The 16,992-nt window shown below is 42.2% G+C and overlaps 1 protein-coding gene across 1 annotated transcript in view; it reads left to right on the top strand.

Moving 5' to 3' along the window:
• The window catches only part of CMYA5 (cardiomyopathy associated 5), a 202,364-nt gene that overhangs the window by 14,247 nt on the left and 171,125 nt on the right, over nt 1–16,992 (top strand). The window lies entirely within an intron of this gene.

Genomic DNA, 16,992 nt, shown 5'->3' with positions numbered 1-16,992 from the left:
CCTATATGGGGATAGCTGCTAAACAGTAGGCAATAATCATTTTACATAGTAAACCCGCAAGGGGTTCTCTGTAAGGGGAGGGAGGATGACTACCTCCACTCCCAAGTTTCCTGGAGCTGTTACAGGTGCTGGGCAGAGGCTGGCGGCTCTCTGCCCTGTTGCCAGCGCTTCTGCTGGGGTGGCTCCCTTGTCCAAGTCTATAAGCTTGGGGCCAGGCTGCTGATCTGTATCTAGCAGCTCGTCTTCTCTTATGCTCTGTTGCCACTCATCTGAGGCCAACCTCCATGATTCCCAGAATGCTGCACCACAGCTCCATGCAGACTCTGTGGCATGCTGCAGAACTCGGTTTAGCAGCCTCTTGTATGCCTTTTCCAGTTCCCATTCTTGGACAATAAGTGATACTATAATGGATACCAGCCAGGGTACCCCAGAGAGATCCAACATCTGCTCTCGGGAGAGGTAAATGTTTGTTGCTCTCAGTTTTGCCCCGCTCCCAAATTCTGGGTCTTCTGTCAACTTTTCTAATAGTAACCCAGGGCCGCCAAAGCCCTCTGTGGGGGAGCAATCCTCCAGCCATGGCCGTACTTGCATAGCGAGCCATCGGAGGTCCCGATAGCCGTCCTCCACCCACATCTCTGCCCGGACCAGTCGATCTAGATCCGATAGCCATTCCTCCATGGGCTGCTCTCCCAGGAAAAGCACTCACAAGTCCCACCGGACCCAGTACATCTCATCATCTGTGGGGAGGACCTTTCCATCACAATCCTTTTCTTGTTGAAGCCTCTCCTTCCATAGTTGCCGGAGGACAATGCTCCTGCAGCTTAGCTGGTCCAGTTCAGAACCAGGATCATCCAGTGCCTCCTTTACTCTCCTTAGGTACTCGGCTTCCATAGTTACCAGCTACTGTGTCCCTTCTCTGTCAGCAGGAATGGTGTGGAAGAAGCAGATCCCACCGCTGCCACCAATGTGATGGATTCCCCGGCTACTCTGACTGGGTAGCTCGGCCAAACAGGTCCTGCTTCCTCCCTGCTGACTGCAGCTATGTAGCTGGCAAGTGACCACAGCCTGTAGTCACCCCTGATGCCCGACAGCACCAGTACTCAGGGTCCCACCCTGTGGCAGACTCCAGCTACCCCGACTGAGTAGCTCTGCCAGAGGGTCCTTCCTTTGCCTGGAACAGGCGGCTATGTAGCCCAGGAAAGTGATTTCTATGTAGCCCAGGAAAGTGATTTTAGCTGGAGCTCACCCAAATAACTAGACAGACTAGAATTCAGGTTAGACAAGAACTGATTTTATTGTAAAATATACACTCCTTTAATACACACAGCTCATCTTGATAACACAGAGGACAATCCCACAATTTTCCCGCCATTCCCACCCCTCCAGACTGACCGGCGCCTCCATAGAAGCCACAGTCCCACATAATCTCAATACCTAGGGGTGGCAGTTTTGGGTGATCCCGGTAAAGCTCTTGGTCCCCAGATTTCACAGTCCAAGAATCAGCATGATTCGTTACTGGGGACCGGAGTTACAGTCCGTTGAAGTTATGGGGTTAGGGGTGTCCAAAAACCCCAGTTCCCAAAGGAGCTCCCCTCTCATAATTGCCATAGCTCTTGTCCTCCCTAGGGGCTACCAATCCCCAAAAAAGCGGAGCTCTGGGGCAAATGGCTGCTGGAGCGACCAGGGGTAAAGTTAGTGGATGTCCTGTGGCCGACCGGGAGTTCCAAGAGCCCGGGCCAGCCTGAGAGGAGTTAGGTGGGTGTCCATTGTGAGGCGGCCGACCGGGAGTTCCAGAAGCCTGGCCAGCCTAGGAGTGTTTTCCTGGTCATACACCATCACTCCACAAAACAAGCAAACAAAAGCTTCCAGAGATTGTGGTTGCTCTGAGGAGCCCAAAACCACTGAGAAACAACAGGGGTGAGGTTGTAGGGTGGATTGGGGGTATCCTTAGCTGTCTGGTATCTGTGACAATTTCCCTTTGCAGTCTAACAGTTTCAGCATGGAAATTATGTTTATGGGAGTTTTTAGGCCTATCTGGGGTTCCAGTTAGTTGTAACTTGGAGTCTTTTTCTTTCAAATTTTCATGGGCTTAGGCTTGCGATGATGCAGAATGTTACTTTTTATTTGCAACATTTTTGGCATGAAAGTTTTTTGGCCTGAAGTCGCGTTTGCTGTGACATGAGTCACGTCATTTCTTGCGACTTTCTTGACGCAAGTATTTTTGATGCAAAGTCGCACCTGTTATGGCGCGAGTCGTGTCATTTCACTTATTAAGCTTTGCTGACAAAAGTTTTTTTCTCTGCATTTGCGCCTTTTTTTGGCGCAAAAATGTGTTATATTAAATCTATCTTTTGCTCTCTGCTCTCATTTGATTCATAGAGAGCTAGGTTGCTTGTTTTTGATCTTTTGTCTAAAAGAATTTTATCATAAGCATTTTTTTCACATTCCTGAAACTGCTATTTTGAGGAAATTGGATATTTTGTTTAAATGTTATTTTTTCTTTTTTGTTACATTTTGCAAGATGTCTCAGACTGATCCTGCTTCTGATGTTACTGTAGGAACTAAGCTGCCTGAACACAATTCTACCAAAGCTAAGTGTGTATGTTGTAAATTAGCTGATCTTACTTCTTCAGCTCAAATATGTGGCACTTGTTATGAAAAAATATTACATGCTGATAATGTTTCTATAATTACAAATACATCTACTGTTAAACCTTTACAGTCTAATGTACATGATATTCCTGTAGATATAAAATATTATATTGCTGCAGACATAGAGAAGGCTATGACTGCTACTCTGAATTCAAATAAACGTAAAAGGTCTCTCCTAAATTCTCATAAAATCTGATGAAACTTGTATTGATCGACAGCATACTGAAGTATCTTGATGAGGATTTCTCTGGCTCAGAGGATCCTACTTCAGATACTGAAATTGATAAGTCAATCTTTCTTTTTAAGATTGAATATATTTGTTCTTTATTAAATTAAGTATTGTTTACTTTGGGTATTAAGGAATTTAGTCCTCTTGATAACAAGAATAGCAAACATTTGAATTCTCTTTTTAAAACTTCTGAGGTTAGTCCTGAGGTTTTTCCTATTCCAGATGCTATCTCTCATATTTTTTACTAAGTAATGGTCTAAACTTGGTGCTTCTTTTAACCCTTCTTCTAGGTTTAAAAAGCTATATCATTTACCTGTGGCTAATTTAGAGTTTTGGGAAAAAGTCCCTAAGGTTGATGGGGCTATTTCTACTTCCTTTAAAGATCCTTTGGATAGGAAGATTGAATCTTATCTTAGAAAAGCATATTTACATACTGGCTATTTTTTAAGACCTGCTATTTCTATGGCTGATGTTGCTGCTGCTTCAACTTTTTGGTTGGACAGTTTAGCTCAACAGTTAACAGATCCTGAGTTGTCTAGCATTATTCTTTTACTTCACCATGCTAATCATTTCATTTGTGATGCTATATTTGATGTCATTAAGATTGATATTAAATCTATGTCTTTAGCTATTCTTACTAGAAGAGCTTTATGGCTTAAATCTTGGAATGCTGATATGGTGTCTAAATCTAGATTACTATTTTTATCATTTCTGGGTAGTAATTTTTTTTTATTTAAATCTGTTTATTGTCCCAAAGAAAGAAGATTTGTTCAGACCAATTCTGGATCTGAAATTTTTAAATCGTTTTGTAAGAGTCCCAACTTTCAAGATGGTGACTATAAGGACTATTCTGCCTTTTGTTCAGCAAGGGCATTTAATGTCCACAATAGACTTACAGGACACTTATCTTCAAATTCCAATTCATCCAGGCCACTATCGTTTTCTGAGATTCTCTTTTCTAGACAAGCAATACCAATTTGTCTGTCTTCTGTTTGGCCTAGCGACAGCTCCAAGAATCTTTTTGAAGGTTCTCGGTGCCCTTTCTGTAATCAGAGAGCGGGGTATTGTGGTGTTTCCTTATTTGGACGATATCTTGGTACTAGCTCAATCTTTTCATTTAACAGAATCTCACACGAAACAACTAGTGTGGTTTCTTCAAGAACATGGTTGGAGGATCAATTTACAAAAGAGTTTCTTGTAGGCTTCCAGATAGATTCAGTGTCCATGACTCTTTCTCTGACAGAAGAAGTTAGTTTCTTCTGTTAAGTGTGATCAGTCCACGGGTCATCATTACTTCTGGGATATTACTCCTCCCCAACAGGAAGTGCAAGAGGATTCACCCAGCAGAGCTGCATATAGCTCCTCCCCTCTACGTCACTCCCAGTCATTCTCTTGCACCCAACGACTAGATAGGATGTGTGAGAGGACTATGGTGATTATACTTAGTTTTATATCTTCAATCAAAAGTTTGTTATTTTAAAATAGCACCGGAGTGTGTTATTATCTCTCTGGCAGAGTTTGAAGAAGAATCTACCAGAGTTTTTGTTATGATTTTAGCCGGAGTAGTTAAGATCATATTGCTGTTTCTCGGCCATCTGAGGAGAGGTAAACTTCAGATCAGGGGACAGCGGGCAGATGAATCTGCATAGAAGTATGTAGCAGTTTTTATTTTCTGACAATGGAATTGATGAGAAAATCCTGCCATGCCGATATAATGTCATGTATGTATACTTTACACTTCAGTATTCTGGGGAATGGTACTTCACTAGAATTACACTGTAAGAAATACATAAAGCTGTTTAATAACTAGAGATTATGTTTAACGTTTTTGCTGGAATGTAAAATAGTTTTCATTTACTGAGGTACTGAGTGAATAAATGTTTGGGCACTATTTTTCCACTTGGCAGTTGCTTAATCTGTTTTCTGACAGTTTCTGTTCTCCCTCACTGCTGTGTGTGAGGGGGAGGGGACGTTTTTTGGCGCTTTTACTACGCATCAAATATTTCAGTCAGCAACTCATTGTATTCCCTGCATGATCCGGTTCATCTCTACAGAGCTCAGGGGTCTTCAAAACTTATTTTGAGGGAGGTAATTTCTCTCAGCAGAGCTGTGAGAATTATAGTTTGACTGAGATAAAAAACGTTTATTCTGTAATTTGTTTCCTGCTTTCAGAATTTGTTATCTTTGCTAATGGGATTAAACCTTTGCTAAAGTTGTGTTATTTACAAGGATTGAGGCTATAACTGTTTCAATTTATTAATTTTCAACTGTCATAGATCTTCTGTGCTTCTTAAAGGCACAGTACGTTTTAATATTATTCTAATTGAATTGTATTTCCAAGTTACAAGTTTATTTGCTAGTGTGTTAAACATGTCTGATTCAGAGGATGATACCTGTGTCATTTGTTGCAATGCCAAAGTGGAGCCCAATAGAAATTTATGTACTAACTGTATTGATGCTACTTTAAATAAAAGTCAATCTGTACAAATTGAACAAATTTCACCAAACAACGAGGGGAGAGTTATGCCGACTAACTCGCCTCACGTGTCAGTACCTACATCTCCCGCTCAGAGGGAGGTGCGTGATATTGTAGCGCCGAGTACATCTGGGCGGCCATTACAAATCACATTACAGGATATGGCTACTGTTATGACTGAGGTTTTGGCTAAATTACCAGAACTAAGAGGTAAGCGTGATCACTCTGGGGTGAGAACAGAGTGCGCTGATAATATTAGGGCCATGTCAGACACTGCGTCACAGGTGGCAGAACATGAGGACGGAGAACTTCATTCTGTGGGTGACGGTTCTGATCCAAACAGACTGGATTCAGATATTTCAAATTTTAAATTTAAACTGGAAAACCTCCGTGTATTACTAGGGGAGGTGTTAGCGGCTCTGAATGATTGTAACACAGTTGCAATACCAGAGAAAATGTGTAGGTTGGATAAATATTTTGCGGTACCGACGAGTACTGAGGTTTTTCCTATACCTAAGAGACTTACTGAAATTGTTACTAAGGAGTGGGATAGACCCGGTGTGCCGTTCTCACCCCCTCCGATATTTAGAAAAATGTTTCCAATAGACGCCACCACAAGGGACTTATGGCAAACGGTCCCTAAGGTGGAGGGAGCAGTTTCTACCTTAGCTAAGCGTACCACTATCCCGGTAGAGGATAGCTGTGCTTTTTCAGATCCAATGGATAAAAAATTAGAGGGTTACCTTAAGAAAATGTTTGTTCAACAAGGTTTTATATTGCAACCCCTTGCATGCATTGCGCCGATCACGGCTGCAGCGGCATTCTGGATTGAGTCTCTGGAAGAGAACATTGGTTCAGCTACTCTGGACGACATTACGGACAGGCTTAGAGTCCTTAAACTAGCTAATTCATTCATTTCGGAGGCCGTAGTACATCTTACTAAACTTACGGCGAAGAATTCAGGATTCGCCATTCAGGCACGCAGGGCGCTGTGGCTAAAATCCTGGTCAGCTGATGTTACTTCTAAGTCTAAATTGCTTAATATACCTTTCAAAGGGCAGACCTTATTCGGGCCCGGGTTGAAAGAGATTATCGCTGACATTACAGGAGGTAAAGGCCATGCCCTGCCTCAGGACAAAGCCAAAGCCAAGACTAGACAGTCTAATTTTCGTTCCTTTCGTAATTTCAAAGCAGGAGCAGCATCAACTTCCTCTGCACCAAAACAGGAAGGAGCTGTTGCTCGCTACAGACAAGGCTGGAAACCTAACCAGTCCTGGAACAAGGGCAAGCAGACTAGGAAACCTGCTGCTGCCCCTAAATCAGCATGAATTGAGGGCCCCCGATCCGGGATCGGATCTAGTGGGGGGCAGACTTTCTCTCTTCGCCCAGGCTTGGGCAAGAGATGTTCAGGATCCCTGGGCGCTAGAGATAATATCTCAGGGATACCTTCTGGACTTCAAATACTCTCCTCCAAGAGAGAGATTTCATCTGTCAAGATTGTCAACAATCCAGACAAAGAAAGAGGCGTTTCTACGCTGCGTACAAGAGCTCTTGTTAATGGGAGTAATCCATCCAGTTCCACGATCGGAACAGGGACAGGGGTTTTACTCAAATCTGTTTGTGGTTCCCAAAAAAGAGGGAACTTTCAGACCAATCCTGGACTTAAAGATCCTAAACAAATTCCTAAGAGTTCCATCGTTCAAGATGGAGACTATTCGGACAATTTTACCTATGATCCAAGAGGGTCAGTACATGACCACTGTAGATTTAAAAGATGCTTACCTTCACATACCGATTCACAAAGATCATTATCGGTACCTAAGGTTTGCCTTCCTAGACAGGCATTACCAGTTTGTGGCTCTTCCATTCGGATTGGCTACAGCTCCAAGAATCTTCACAAAGGTTCTGGGTGCTCTTCTGGCGGTACTAAGACCGCGGGGAATCTCGGTAGCTCCATACCTAGACGACATTCTGATACAAGCTTCAAGCTTTCAAACTGCCAAGTCTCATACAGAGTTAGTGCTGGCATTTCTAAGGTCACATGGATGGAAGGTGAACGAAAAGAAAAGTTCACTCGTTCCACTCACAAGAGTTCCCTTCCTGGGGACTCTTATAGATTCTGTAGAAATGAAGATTTACCTGACAGAGGACAGGCTAACAAGACTTCAAAGTGCTTGCCGCACCCTTCATTCCATTCAACACCCGTCAGTGGCTTAATGGTAGCGGCAATGGACATAGTACCCTTTGCACGCTTACACCTCAGACCACTGCAACTGTGCATGCTAAGTCAGTGGAATGGGGATTACTCAGACTTATCCCCTTCTCTGAATCTGGATCAAGAGACCAGAAATTCTCTTCTATGGTGGCTTTCTCGGCCACATCTGTCCAGGGGGATGCCATTCAGCAGACCAGACTGGACAATTGTAACAACAGACGCCAGCCTTCTAGGTTGGGGTGCCGTCTGGAATTCTCTGAAGGCTCAGGGACAATGGAGTCAGGAGGAGAGTCTCCTGCCAATAAACATTCTGGAATTGAGAGCAGTTCTCAATGCCCTCCTGGCTTGGCCCCAGTTGACAACTCGGGGGTTCATCAGGTTTCAGTCGGACAACATCACGACTGTAGCTTACATCAACCATCAGGGAGGGACAAGAAGCTCCCTAGCTATGATGGAAGTATCAAAGATAATTCGCTGGGCAGAGTCTCACTCTTGCCACCTGTCAGCAATCCACATCCCGGGAGTGGAGAACTGGGAGGCGGATTTCTTAAGTCGTCAGACTTTTCATCCGGGGGAGTGGGAACTTCATCCGGAGGTCTTTGCCCAAATACTTCGACGTTGGGGCAAACCAGAGATAGATCTCATGGCGTCTCGACAGAACGCCAAGCTTCCTCGTTACGGGTCCAGATCCAGGGATCCAGGAGCAGTCCTGATAGATGCTCTGACAGCACCTTGGGACTTCAGGATGGCTTACGTGTTTCCACCCTTCCCGTTGCTTCCTCGATTGATTGCCAGAATCAAACAAGAGAGAGCATCAGTGATTCTAATAGCACCTGCGTGGCCACGCAGGACTTGGTATGCAGACCTGGTGGACATGTCATCCTGTCCACCTTGGTCTCTACCTCTGAAACAGGACCTTCTGATACAGGGTCCCTTCAAACATCAAAATCTAACTTCTCTGAAGCTGACTGCTTGGAAATTGAACGCTTGATTTTATCAAGACGTGGGTTTGAAACCTGTTACCAGAAAGATTTACCATAAGATATGGCGTAAATACCTATATTGGTGTGAATCCAAAGGTTACTCTTGGAGTAAGGTTAGGATTCCTAGGATATTGTCTTTTCTACAAGAAGGTTTAGAAAAGGGTTTATCTGCTAGTTCATTAAAGGGACAGATCTCAGCTCTGTCCATTCTGTTACACAAACGTCTGTCAGAAGTTCCTGACGTCCAGGCTTTTTGTCAGGCTTTGGCCAGGATTAAGCCTGTGTTTAAAACTGTTGCTCCGCCATGGAGTTTAAACCTTGTTCTTAATGTTTTACAGGGCGTTCCGTTTGAACCCCTTCATTCCATTGATATAAAGTTGTTATCTTGGAAAGTTCTATTTTTAATGGCTATTTCCTCGGCTCGAAGAGTCTCTGAATTATCAGCCTTACATTGTGATTCTCCTTATTTGATCTTTCATTCGGATAAGGTAGTCCTGCGTACTAAACCTGGGTTCTTACCTAAGGTAGTTACTAACAGGAATATCAATCAAGAGATTGTTGTTCCTTCTTTATGCCCAAATCCTTCTTCAAAGAAGGAACGTCTACTGCACAACCTGGATGTAGTCCGTGCTCTAAAATTTTACTTACAGGCAACTAAGGAATTTCGACAAACGTCTTCTCTGTTTGTCATTTACTCTGGGCAGAGGAGAGGTCAAAAAGCTTCCGCTACCTCTCTTTCTTTTTGGCTTCGTAGCATAATTCGTTTAGCTTATGAGACTGCTGGACAGCAGCCTCCTGAAAGAATTACAGCTCATTCTACTAGAGCTGTGGCTTCCACTTGGGCCTTCAAGAATGAGGCCTCTGTTGAACAGATTTGCAAGGCTGCAACTTGGTCTTCGCTTCATACTTTTTCCAAATTTTACAAATTTGACACTTTTGCTTCATCGGAGGCTATTTTTGGGAGAAAGGTTCTTCAGGCAGTGGTTCCTTCTGTATAAAGAGCCTGCCTATCCCTCCCGTCATCCGTGTACTTTTGCTTTGGTATTGGTATCCCAGAAGTAATGATGACCCGTGGACTGATCACACTTAACAGAAGAAAACATAATTTATGCTTACCTGATAAATTCCTTTCTTCTGTAGTGTGATCAGTCCACGGCCCGCCCTGTTTTTAAGGCAGGTAAATATTTTTTAATTTATACTCCAGTCACCACTTCACCCTTGGCTTTTCCTTTCTCGTTGGTCCTTGGTCGAATGACTGGGAGTGACGTAGAGGGGAGGAGCTATATGCAGCTCTGCTGGGTGAATCCTCTTGCACTTCCTGTTGGGGAGGAGTAATATCCCAGAAGTAATGATGACCCGTGGACTGATCACACTACAGAAGAAAGGAATTTATCAGGTAAGCATAAATTATGTTTTTAGCTTGTCTAAACCTTCAGTCTCTAGACGCACACAGAGGCAAGGAGATGCACACAGAGGCAAGGGGACGCACACAGAGGCAAGGGGACGCACACAGAGGCAAGGGGACGCACACAGAGGCAAGGGGACGCACACAGAGGCAAGGGGATGCACACAGAGGCAAGGGGACGCACACAGAGGCAAGGAGACACACACAGAGGCAAGGAGACGCACACAGAGGCAAGGAGATGCACACAGAGGCAAGGAGACACAGGCAAAAAACTCTTATGTGTATTTAAGTGAGAAAGATTTGCATGTCCTCTCTTATCACATAAATCTATACTACTTAATTAGAGAGAACATGCCAATTACATTAATAGCTACTGGCTTAGTTTTTTAAACAATGCTGTTGGCTTTCAAAGAATAATAAAAAAATAATACCGTAATAAAAACAATAACAGCTTATTAAATAATTTCTTGGGTTGGGACACAAATTTGTACATACAAATACAAAACACAGCTACTGTATATATTACCTTGCTTTTAATGTAATAAATATATATATATATATATATACACACACACAGAGGCCTAGTTATCAACGTGTCAACTTCGCTGCCTTCGCCGGCCCAATACGCCCGCCTAAGCTTGCCTACCATCGCCGCCGCGGACCTGCAAAATTTCGCCTAAGTTATCAATAAATCTGTCAAAAAGCTGCGCACAAAGTACAGGGCGATGAGCAGCAGACTGTGATAGTTATCACACATCCGATCTCGCTGCTCTTCGGCTTTCTCTTGTTAAGTGTATCCAGTCCACGGATCATCCATTACTTATGGGATATTAACTCCTCCCCAACAGGAAGTGCAAGAGGATTCACCCAGCAGAGCTGCTATATAGCTCCTCCCCTAACTGCCATTACCAGTCATTCTCTTGCACCCAACGAATAGATAGGATGTGTGAGAGGACTGTGGTGATTATACTTAGTTTCATACCTTCAATCAAAAGTTTGTTATTTTATAATAGCACCGGAGTGTGTTATTCCTTCTCTGGTAGAATTTGAAGAAGAATCTACCTGAGTTTTTCTATGATTTTAGCCGGAGTAGTTAAGATCATATTGCTGTTTCTCGGCCATCTGAGGAGAGGTAAACTTCAGATCAGGGGACAGCGGGCAGATTAATCTGCAAAGAGGTATGTAGCAGCTTATTATTTTCTGACAATGGAATTGATGAGAAAATTCTGCCATACCGATATAATGTAAACTCAGCCTTAAATGCAGTAGCAGCAACTGGTATCAGGCTGTCATGTATGTATATTTTACACTTCAGTATTCTGGGGAATGGCACTTCACTGGAATTATACTGTATGCATAAAACTTTAGCCTAATTTGCAAGGACTAGCAACAGGCTTTTTAATAACACTCAATTTATTAATGTTAAACGTTTTTTGCTGGCATGTAAAATCGTTTAATTTTCTGAGGTACTGGGTGAAAAAATGTTTTGGGCACTATTTTTTTCCACTTGGCAGTCGTTTTATTTAATTTATGACAGTTTACTGATCTCTCTCACTGTTATGTGTGAGGGGGAGGGACCTTTTTTGGTGCTTTTGCTACGCATCAAAAAATTCAGTCAGAAGTTTATTGTCTTCCCTGCATGATCCGGTTCATCTCTACAGAACTCAGGGGTCTTCAAAACTTGTTTTGAGGGAGGTAATCACTCACAGCAGAGCTGTGAGATTGTAGTTGACTGTGATAAAAAAAAAAAAAACGTTTATTTCTGTATTTTTTTTTTTTTTTTTTCTGCTATCAGGGTTAGTTATCCTTTGCTAATGGGAGCAATCCTTTGCTAAAATTGTGTTTTTTACAAAGATTTAATGCTATAACTTTTCAGTTTATTAATTTTCAACTGTCATAACTTTTTCTGTGCTTCTTATAGGCACAGTACGTTTTCATATTATAGTAAATTACTTGAAAAGTATTTCCAAGTTGCTAGTTTATTTGCTAGTGTGTTAAACATGTCTGATTCAGAGGAAGATATCTGTGCTATATGTGCTAAAGCCAAAGTGGAGCCCAATAGAAATTTATGTACTAACTGTATTGATGCTACTTTAAATAAAAGTCAATCTGTACAAATTGAACATATTTCACCAAACAACGAGGGGAGAGTTATGCCGACTAACTCGCCTCACGTGTCAGTACCTGCATCTCCCGCTCGGGAGGTGCGTGATATTGTAGCGCCGAGTACATCTGGGCGGCCATTACAAATCACATTACAGGATATGGCTACTGTTATGACTGAAGTTTTGGCTAAATTACCAGAACTAAGAGGTAAGCGTGATCACTCTGGGGTGAGAACAGAGTGCGCTGATAATATTAGGGCCATGTCAGACACTGCGTCACAATTTGCAGAACATGAGGACGGAGAGCTTCATTCTGCGGGTGACGGTTCTGATCCAAACAAACTGGATTCAGATATTTCAAATTTTAAATTTAAGCTGGAAAACCTCCGTGTATTACTAGTTATTTGTATTTAATTTATTTAATTAATGTAATGATAGTGTAGTGTTAGGTTTAATTGTAACTTAGGTTAGGATTTATTTTACAGGTAATTTTTTATTTCTTTTAGCTAGGTAGTTATTAAATAGTTAATAACTATTTAATAACTATTCTAACTAGCTAAAATAAATACAAAGTTACCTGTAAAATAAATATAAATCCTAAAATAGCTACAATGTAATTATTAATTACATTGTAGCTATCTTAGGGTTTATTTTACAGGTAAGTATTTAGTTTTAAATAGAAATAATTTATTAAAGTATAGTGTAGTGGTAGGTGTAATTGTAACTTAGGTTAGGATTTATTTTACAGGTAAATTTCTGTTTATTTTAGCTAGGTAAGCTATTAAATAGTTAATAACTATTTAATAGCTATTGTACCTAGTTAAAATAAATTGAAATTTGCCTGTAAAATAAATATAAATCCTAAGATAGCTACAATATAATTATTATTTATATTGTAGCTATATTAGGGTTTATTTTAAAGGTAAGTATTTAGTTTTAAATAGGATTAATTTAGTTAATAATAGAAATATTATTTAGATTTATTTAATTCATATTTAAGTTGGGGGGTGTTAGGGTTAGGGTTAGACTTAGGTTTAGGGGTTAATAATTTTATTACAGTGGCGGCGGTGTAGGGGGGGCAGGATAGGGGTTAATAAATGTATTATAGGTGTAGGGGGGGCAGATTAGGGGTTAATAAGTTTAATATAGGTTGCGGTGGGGTCCGGGTGCGGCGGTTTAGGGGTTAAACTATTTATTTAGTTGCGGCGAGGTCCGGGATCGGCAGGATAGGGGTTAATAACTTTATTATAGAGGGCGGCGGTATAGGGGGGGCAGGATAGGGGTTAATATGTATCATGTAGGTGGCGGCGGGGTCTGGGAGCGGCGGTTTAGGGGTTAATACATATATTATAGTTGCGGCGGGGTCAGGGAGCGGCGGTTTAGGGGTTAACATGTTTATTATAGTGGCGGTGGGCTCTGGGAGCGGCGGTTTAGGGGGTAATACATTTATTTAGTTGCGGCGGTGTAGGGGGGCAGATTAGGGGTGTTTAGACTCGGGGTACATGTTAGGGTGTTAGGTGCAGACATCTTCCGTAGGAATCAATGGGATGTCGGGCAGCAGCGAACCTGAACTTTCGCTATGGTCAGATTCCCATTGATTCTTATGGGATCCGCCGCCTCCAGGGCGGCGGATTGAAAACCAGGTACGCTGGTCCGGAAAAGTGCCGAGCGTACCTGCTAGTTTTTTGATAACTAGCAAAAGTAGTCAGATTGTTCCGCGGAACATCTAGAGTGACATAAGAATCGATCTGTGTCGGACTGAGTCCGGCGGATCGAAGCTTACGTCACAAAATTCTACTTTTGCCGGTCTCTAGCCTTTGATAACTAAGGCGAATCAGCCTCGTCACAAATACGCTGCAGAATTCCAGCGTATTTGAGGTTGACGGCTTGATAACTACCCCCCATGGTGTTTACCACATGGGAAATCTCCTCAATCTGTTAGAAATCAAGTGTGACAGCCAGCGTTTAACAAGCCACAGCAGGGAAGGGTAAAAGGCAGGGAAACAGGGCAAAACATCCTGCACAGCATGAGACACTTGTTAGGGAGTGGCTAAAGGGAGGAATCCTTTCACAAGCAGTGCAGGGCTTGCTGAAAATCGGGATCAGCAAATAGTACAGAATAGTTGTAGTCCTGACATTGTTTGTCACAATTTCACTGGCACTGCACATACTTCATCATCGGACTAGTGTGGGGCTGGCAAACAGTAGCAAAGTGAGAATAAACTAAATGACCTACCGTTGGGGAATGAACAGTGGGATTAGCCACACTCTGATAGCAGCATAAAAAGGGTGAGTAAAATAACTGCCACTTACCCCAGCCTTTGCCTATAGGGGCTAAACTCTGTGCCAATTCTTTTTACTCACTTTGTTAAGCTGCTTTTAGAGGTGGCTAATCACATTGTGCATTCCCCACAGATAGGTCTTTGGCTGCTAATTACTGAGCACAGTCCCTCCCCTTCTTACCGACTGAATGCAAATGTTTTCCCTGCATGGCTTGTGTCAGTCCCACACTCCCAATCTGCTACTGCCAGATGCTGCTCCAGAACTCTTCTCATCCATTTTCTGGGTGGGAGGTTACACCTACTCACACAACTCCTTCCCACTCCCATGTGATGCTTCAGTTCCTTAGCAGAGGCAAAAAGTTATAACGCAGTTTCTGCAGGGCAGGCTGCTCTGCTCACCTCAGCTCTCCTATTAAAATCTTTGTTTTCTTTTTTGTAAAATAAAAATACATCTTAAAGGGACATAATACTCATATGCTAAATCATTTGAAACTAATGCAGTATAACTGTAAAAAGCTGACAGGAAAATATCACCTGAGCATCTTTATGTAAAAAAGGAATATATTTTACCTCACAATTTCCTCAGCTCAGCAGAGTAAGTTCTGTGTAAAAAGTTATACTCAGCTGCTCCCAGCTGCAGGTAAAAAAAAAAAAAAGGGGGGAGAAAGGAACAGTGATCTCATGAGATTTGACTTAACTCTCATGAGATTTCATAGTAAACTTCCTTAAACTGAATAGGGAAATAACATGAGAGTGCACAAGGCTCAATCCCTTAGTTGTCCCTGGACAGACATACTGATTGGCTGCTTAGAAGTCCTTTACAATGGGATGTGGCTACTGAGGAACTTTTGAGGTAAAATATCTTTCTTTTTTACATAGAGATGTTCAGGTGATATTTTCTAGTCAGCTTTTTAAAGCTTTGCTGCATCACTTTCAAGTGTTTCAACATTTGGGTATCATGGACCTTTAAGCTAAACCTGGCAACAGCTAGTCTGTCCTTGAGTCCAGCTCCCTCTCCAACGTTACAGGCACCCCTAACAGTAATGGGGCCAGGCTGGCCTTTAACTACCTTTTAAAAAAATAACAGCAGCACTCCAAAGGATAATAATTACCAAATCTTTATTGCAGCCAAAAGCACAAAAAACGTTTGGATATTGACACAGGGTTGTGCAGTGCCCTGTTACAGCTTGCACCAAATATTACCACAGTGTGTGCTGGACTTTTTGCTCTTCTTTACCTACCTTTTAGACAATTTGTGATACAGCAGTCAACAAGCATTCCTCCCTGGCTCCCTCCTTACACAGTTCGGTGTAAGTTTCACGCACTATATTTTTCCTGCTCCTTAGGTAGTGTGCCCCGCCTCCCAGTCCTCACCAATCAAGCGCCTGGACCTGCTAGTTTCAGTGACACTGACTGAGTGAGTCTGCAGCAGTAGACTATGGAGCTTGGTTAGGCTGGGCCCGGGTGGGTCGGTGGGCGTGTCTGATGATGTCATCCTCATGCAGCAGCAGCCGGGCCCGGGACCAACCCCCCTTGTTTCTTAGAGTTCAGGTGCAACTAAAAAAAAGCTGCAAGCAGGAATAACTTGTCAAACCCTAGGCAGCCATAATAGCTCCCATCAATCATAGCCAGCAACAGCTATTTGTCAGAGTCTCTCCACTGCAGCTGAGCAGCCTCTGCCGGCCACCGGCCCACTGGGATTTTTCCCGGTATCCCAATGGCCTAATCTGGCCCTGAATCTCATTGATTTCCCTGTGATCTTGCAAGATTTGTAAGAGTAAACTTCCTTACAAATGAGGAGGAACAGAAATTGACTGTGTTTGTGCATGCCAGTTGCAATATCTTCTAGTCTAAGAACAAGTAATCAGATTAGAGGCATAAAGTCCTTCTACCAGTGGGTGTGGTTACTGGGGTAGTTACATAGAGATGCTCATATATTTTTTTTTCAACTTTTAACAATTATCGTGCTTTACTTTCAAGTGATGCATCCTATGTATAACATGTCCCTTATTATTTACTTGTAAAGCTCCAGCCTCTCTCTGAAATATTTTACAGGCAGATAAAACATGCTCAGCAGTACTTGTGAAATCTTTTTCACACCTGTCACTATATGGACTTAAGAAGTGGAGTTGTCATCTGTGATCAATGTGATGTCAGAAAGGCAGTAAATACATGAAGTAATATCAGAAGAAGTTACAGAAGCTAAAGTTAATAATAATTTAGGACACATGAAGTGGACTTAAAGGGACAGTAAACACAAGATGTTTTTATTGTTTAAAAAGATAGATAATGCCTTTACTACTACTACTTCCCCAGCTTTGCACAACCAACATTGTTATATTAATATACTTTATAACCTTTAAACCTCTACATTCCTGCCTGTTTATAAGCAACTACAGACAGCCTCTTATCATATGCTTTTTTTATAGCTTTTCACAACAGGGTAGTGCTAGTTCATGTGAGCCATATAGATAACATTGTGCTCACCCTCATGTGTTGTGCACAACACAGCACTAATTGGCTTAAATGCAAGTCAATAGATAATAAATAAAAAGTCATGTGATCAGGGGCTGTCAAAAGAGGCTTAGATACAAGGTAATCGCGACGAGGTAAAAAGTGTATTAATATAACCATGTTTTCTGTGT

Source organism: Bombina bombina, chromosome 2 (genome assembly GCF_027579735.1).
Source record: "Bombina bombina isolate aBomBom1 chromosome 2, aBomBom1.pri, whole genome shotgun sequence".
NCBI classification, from domain to species: Eukaryota; Metazoa; Chordata; class Amphibia; order Anura; family Bombinatoridae; genus Bombina; species Bombina bombina.
The sequence above is the reverse complement of the archived record's forward strand: the minus strand, read 5'-3'. Positions and strand labels throughout refer to the sequence as shown.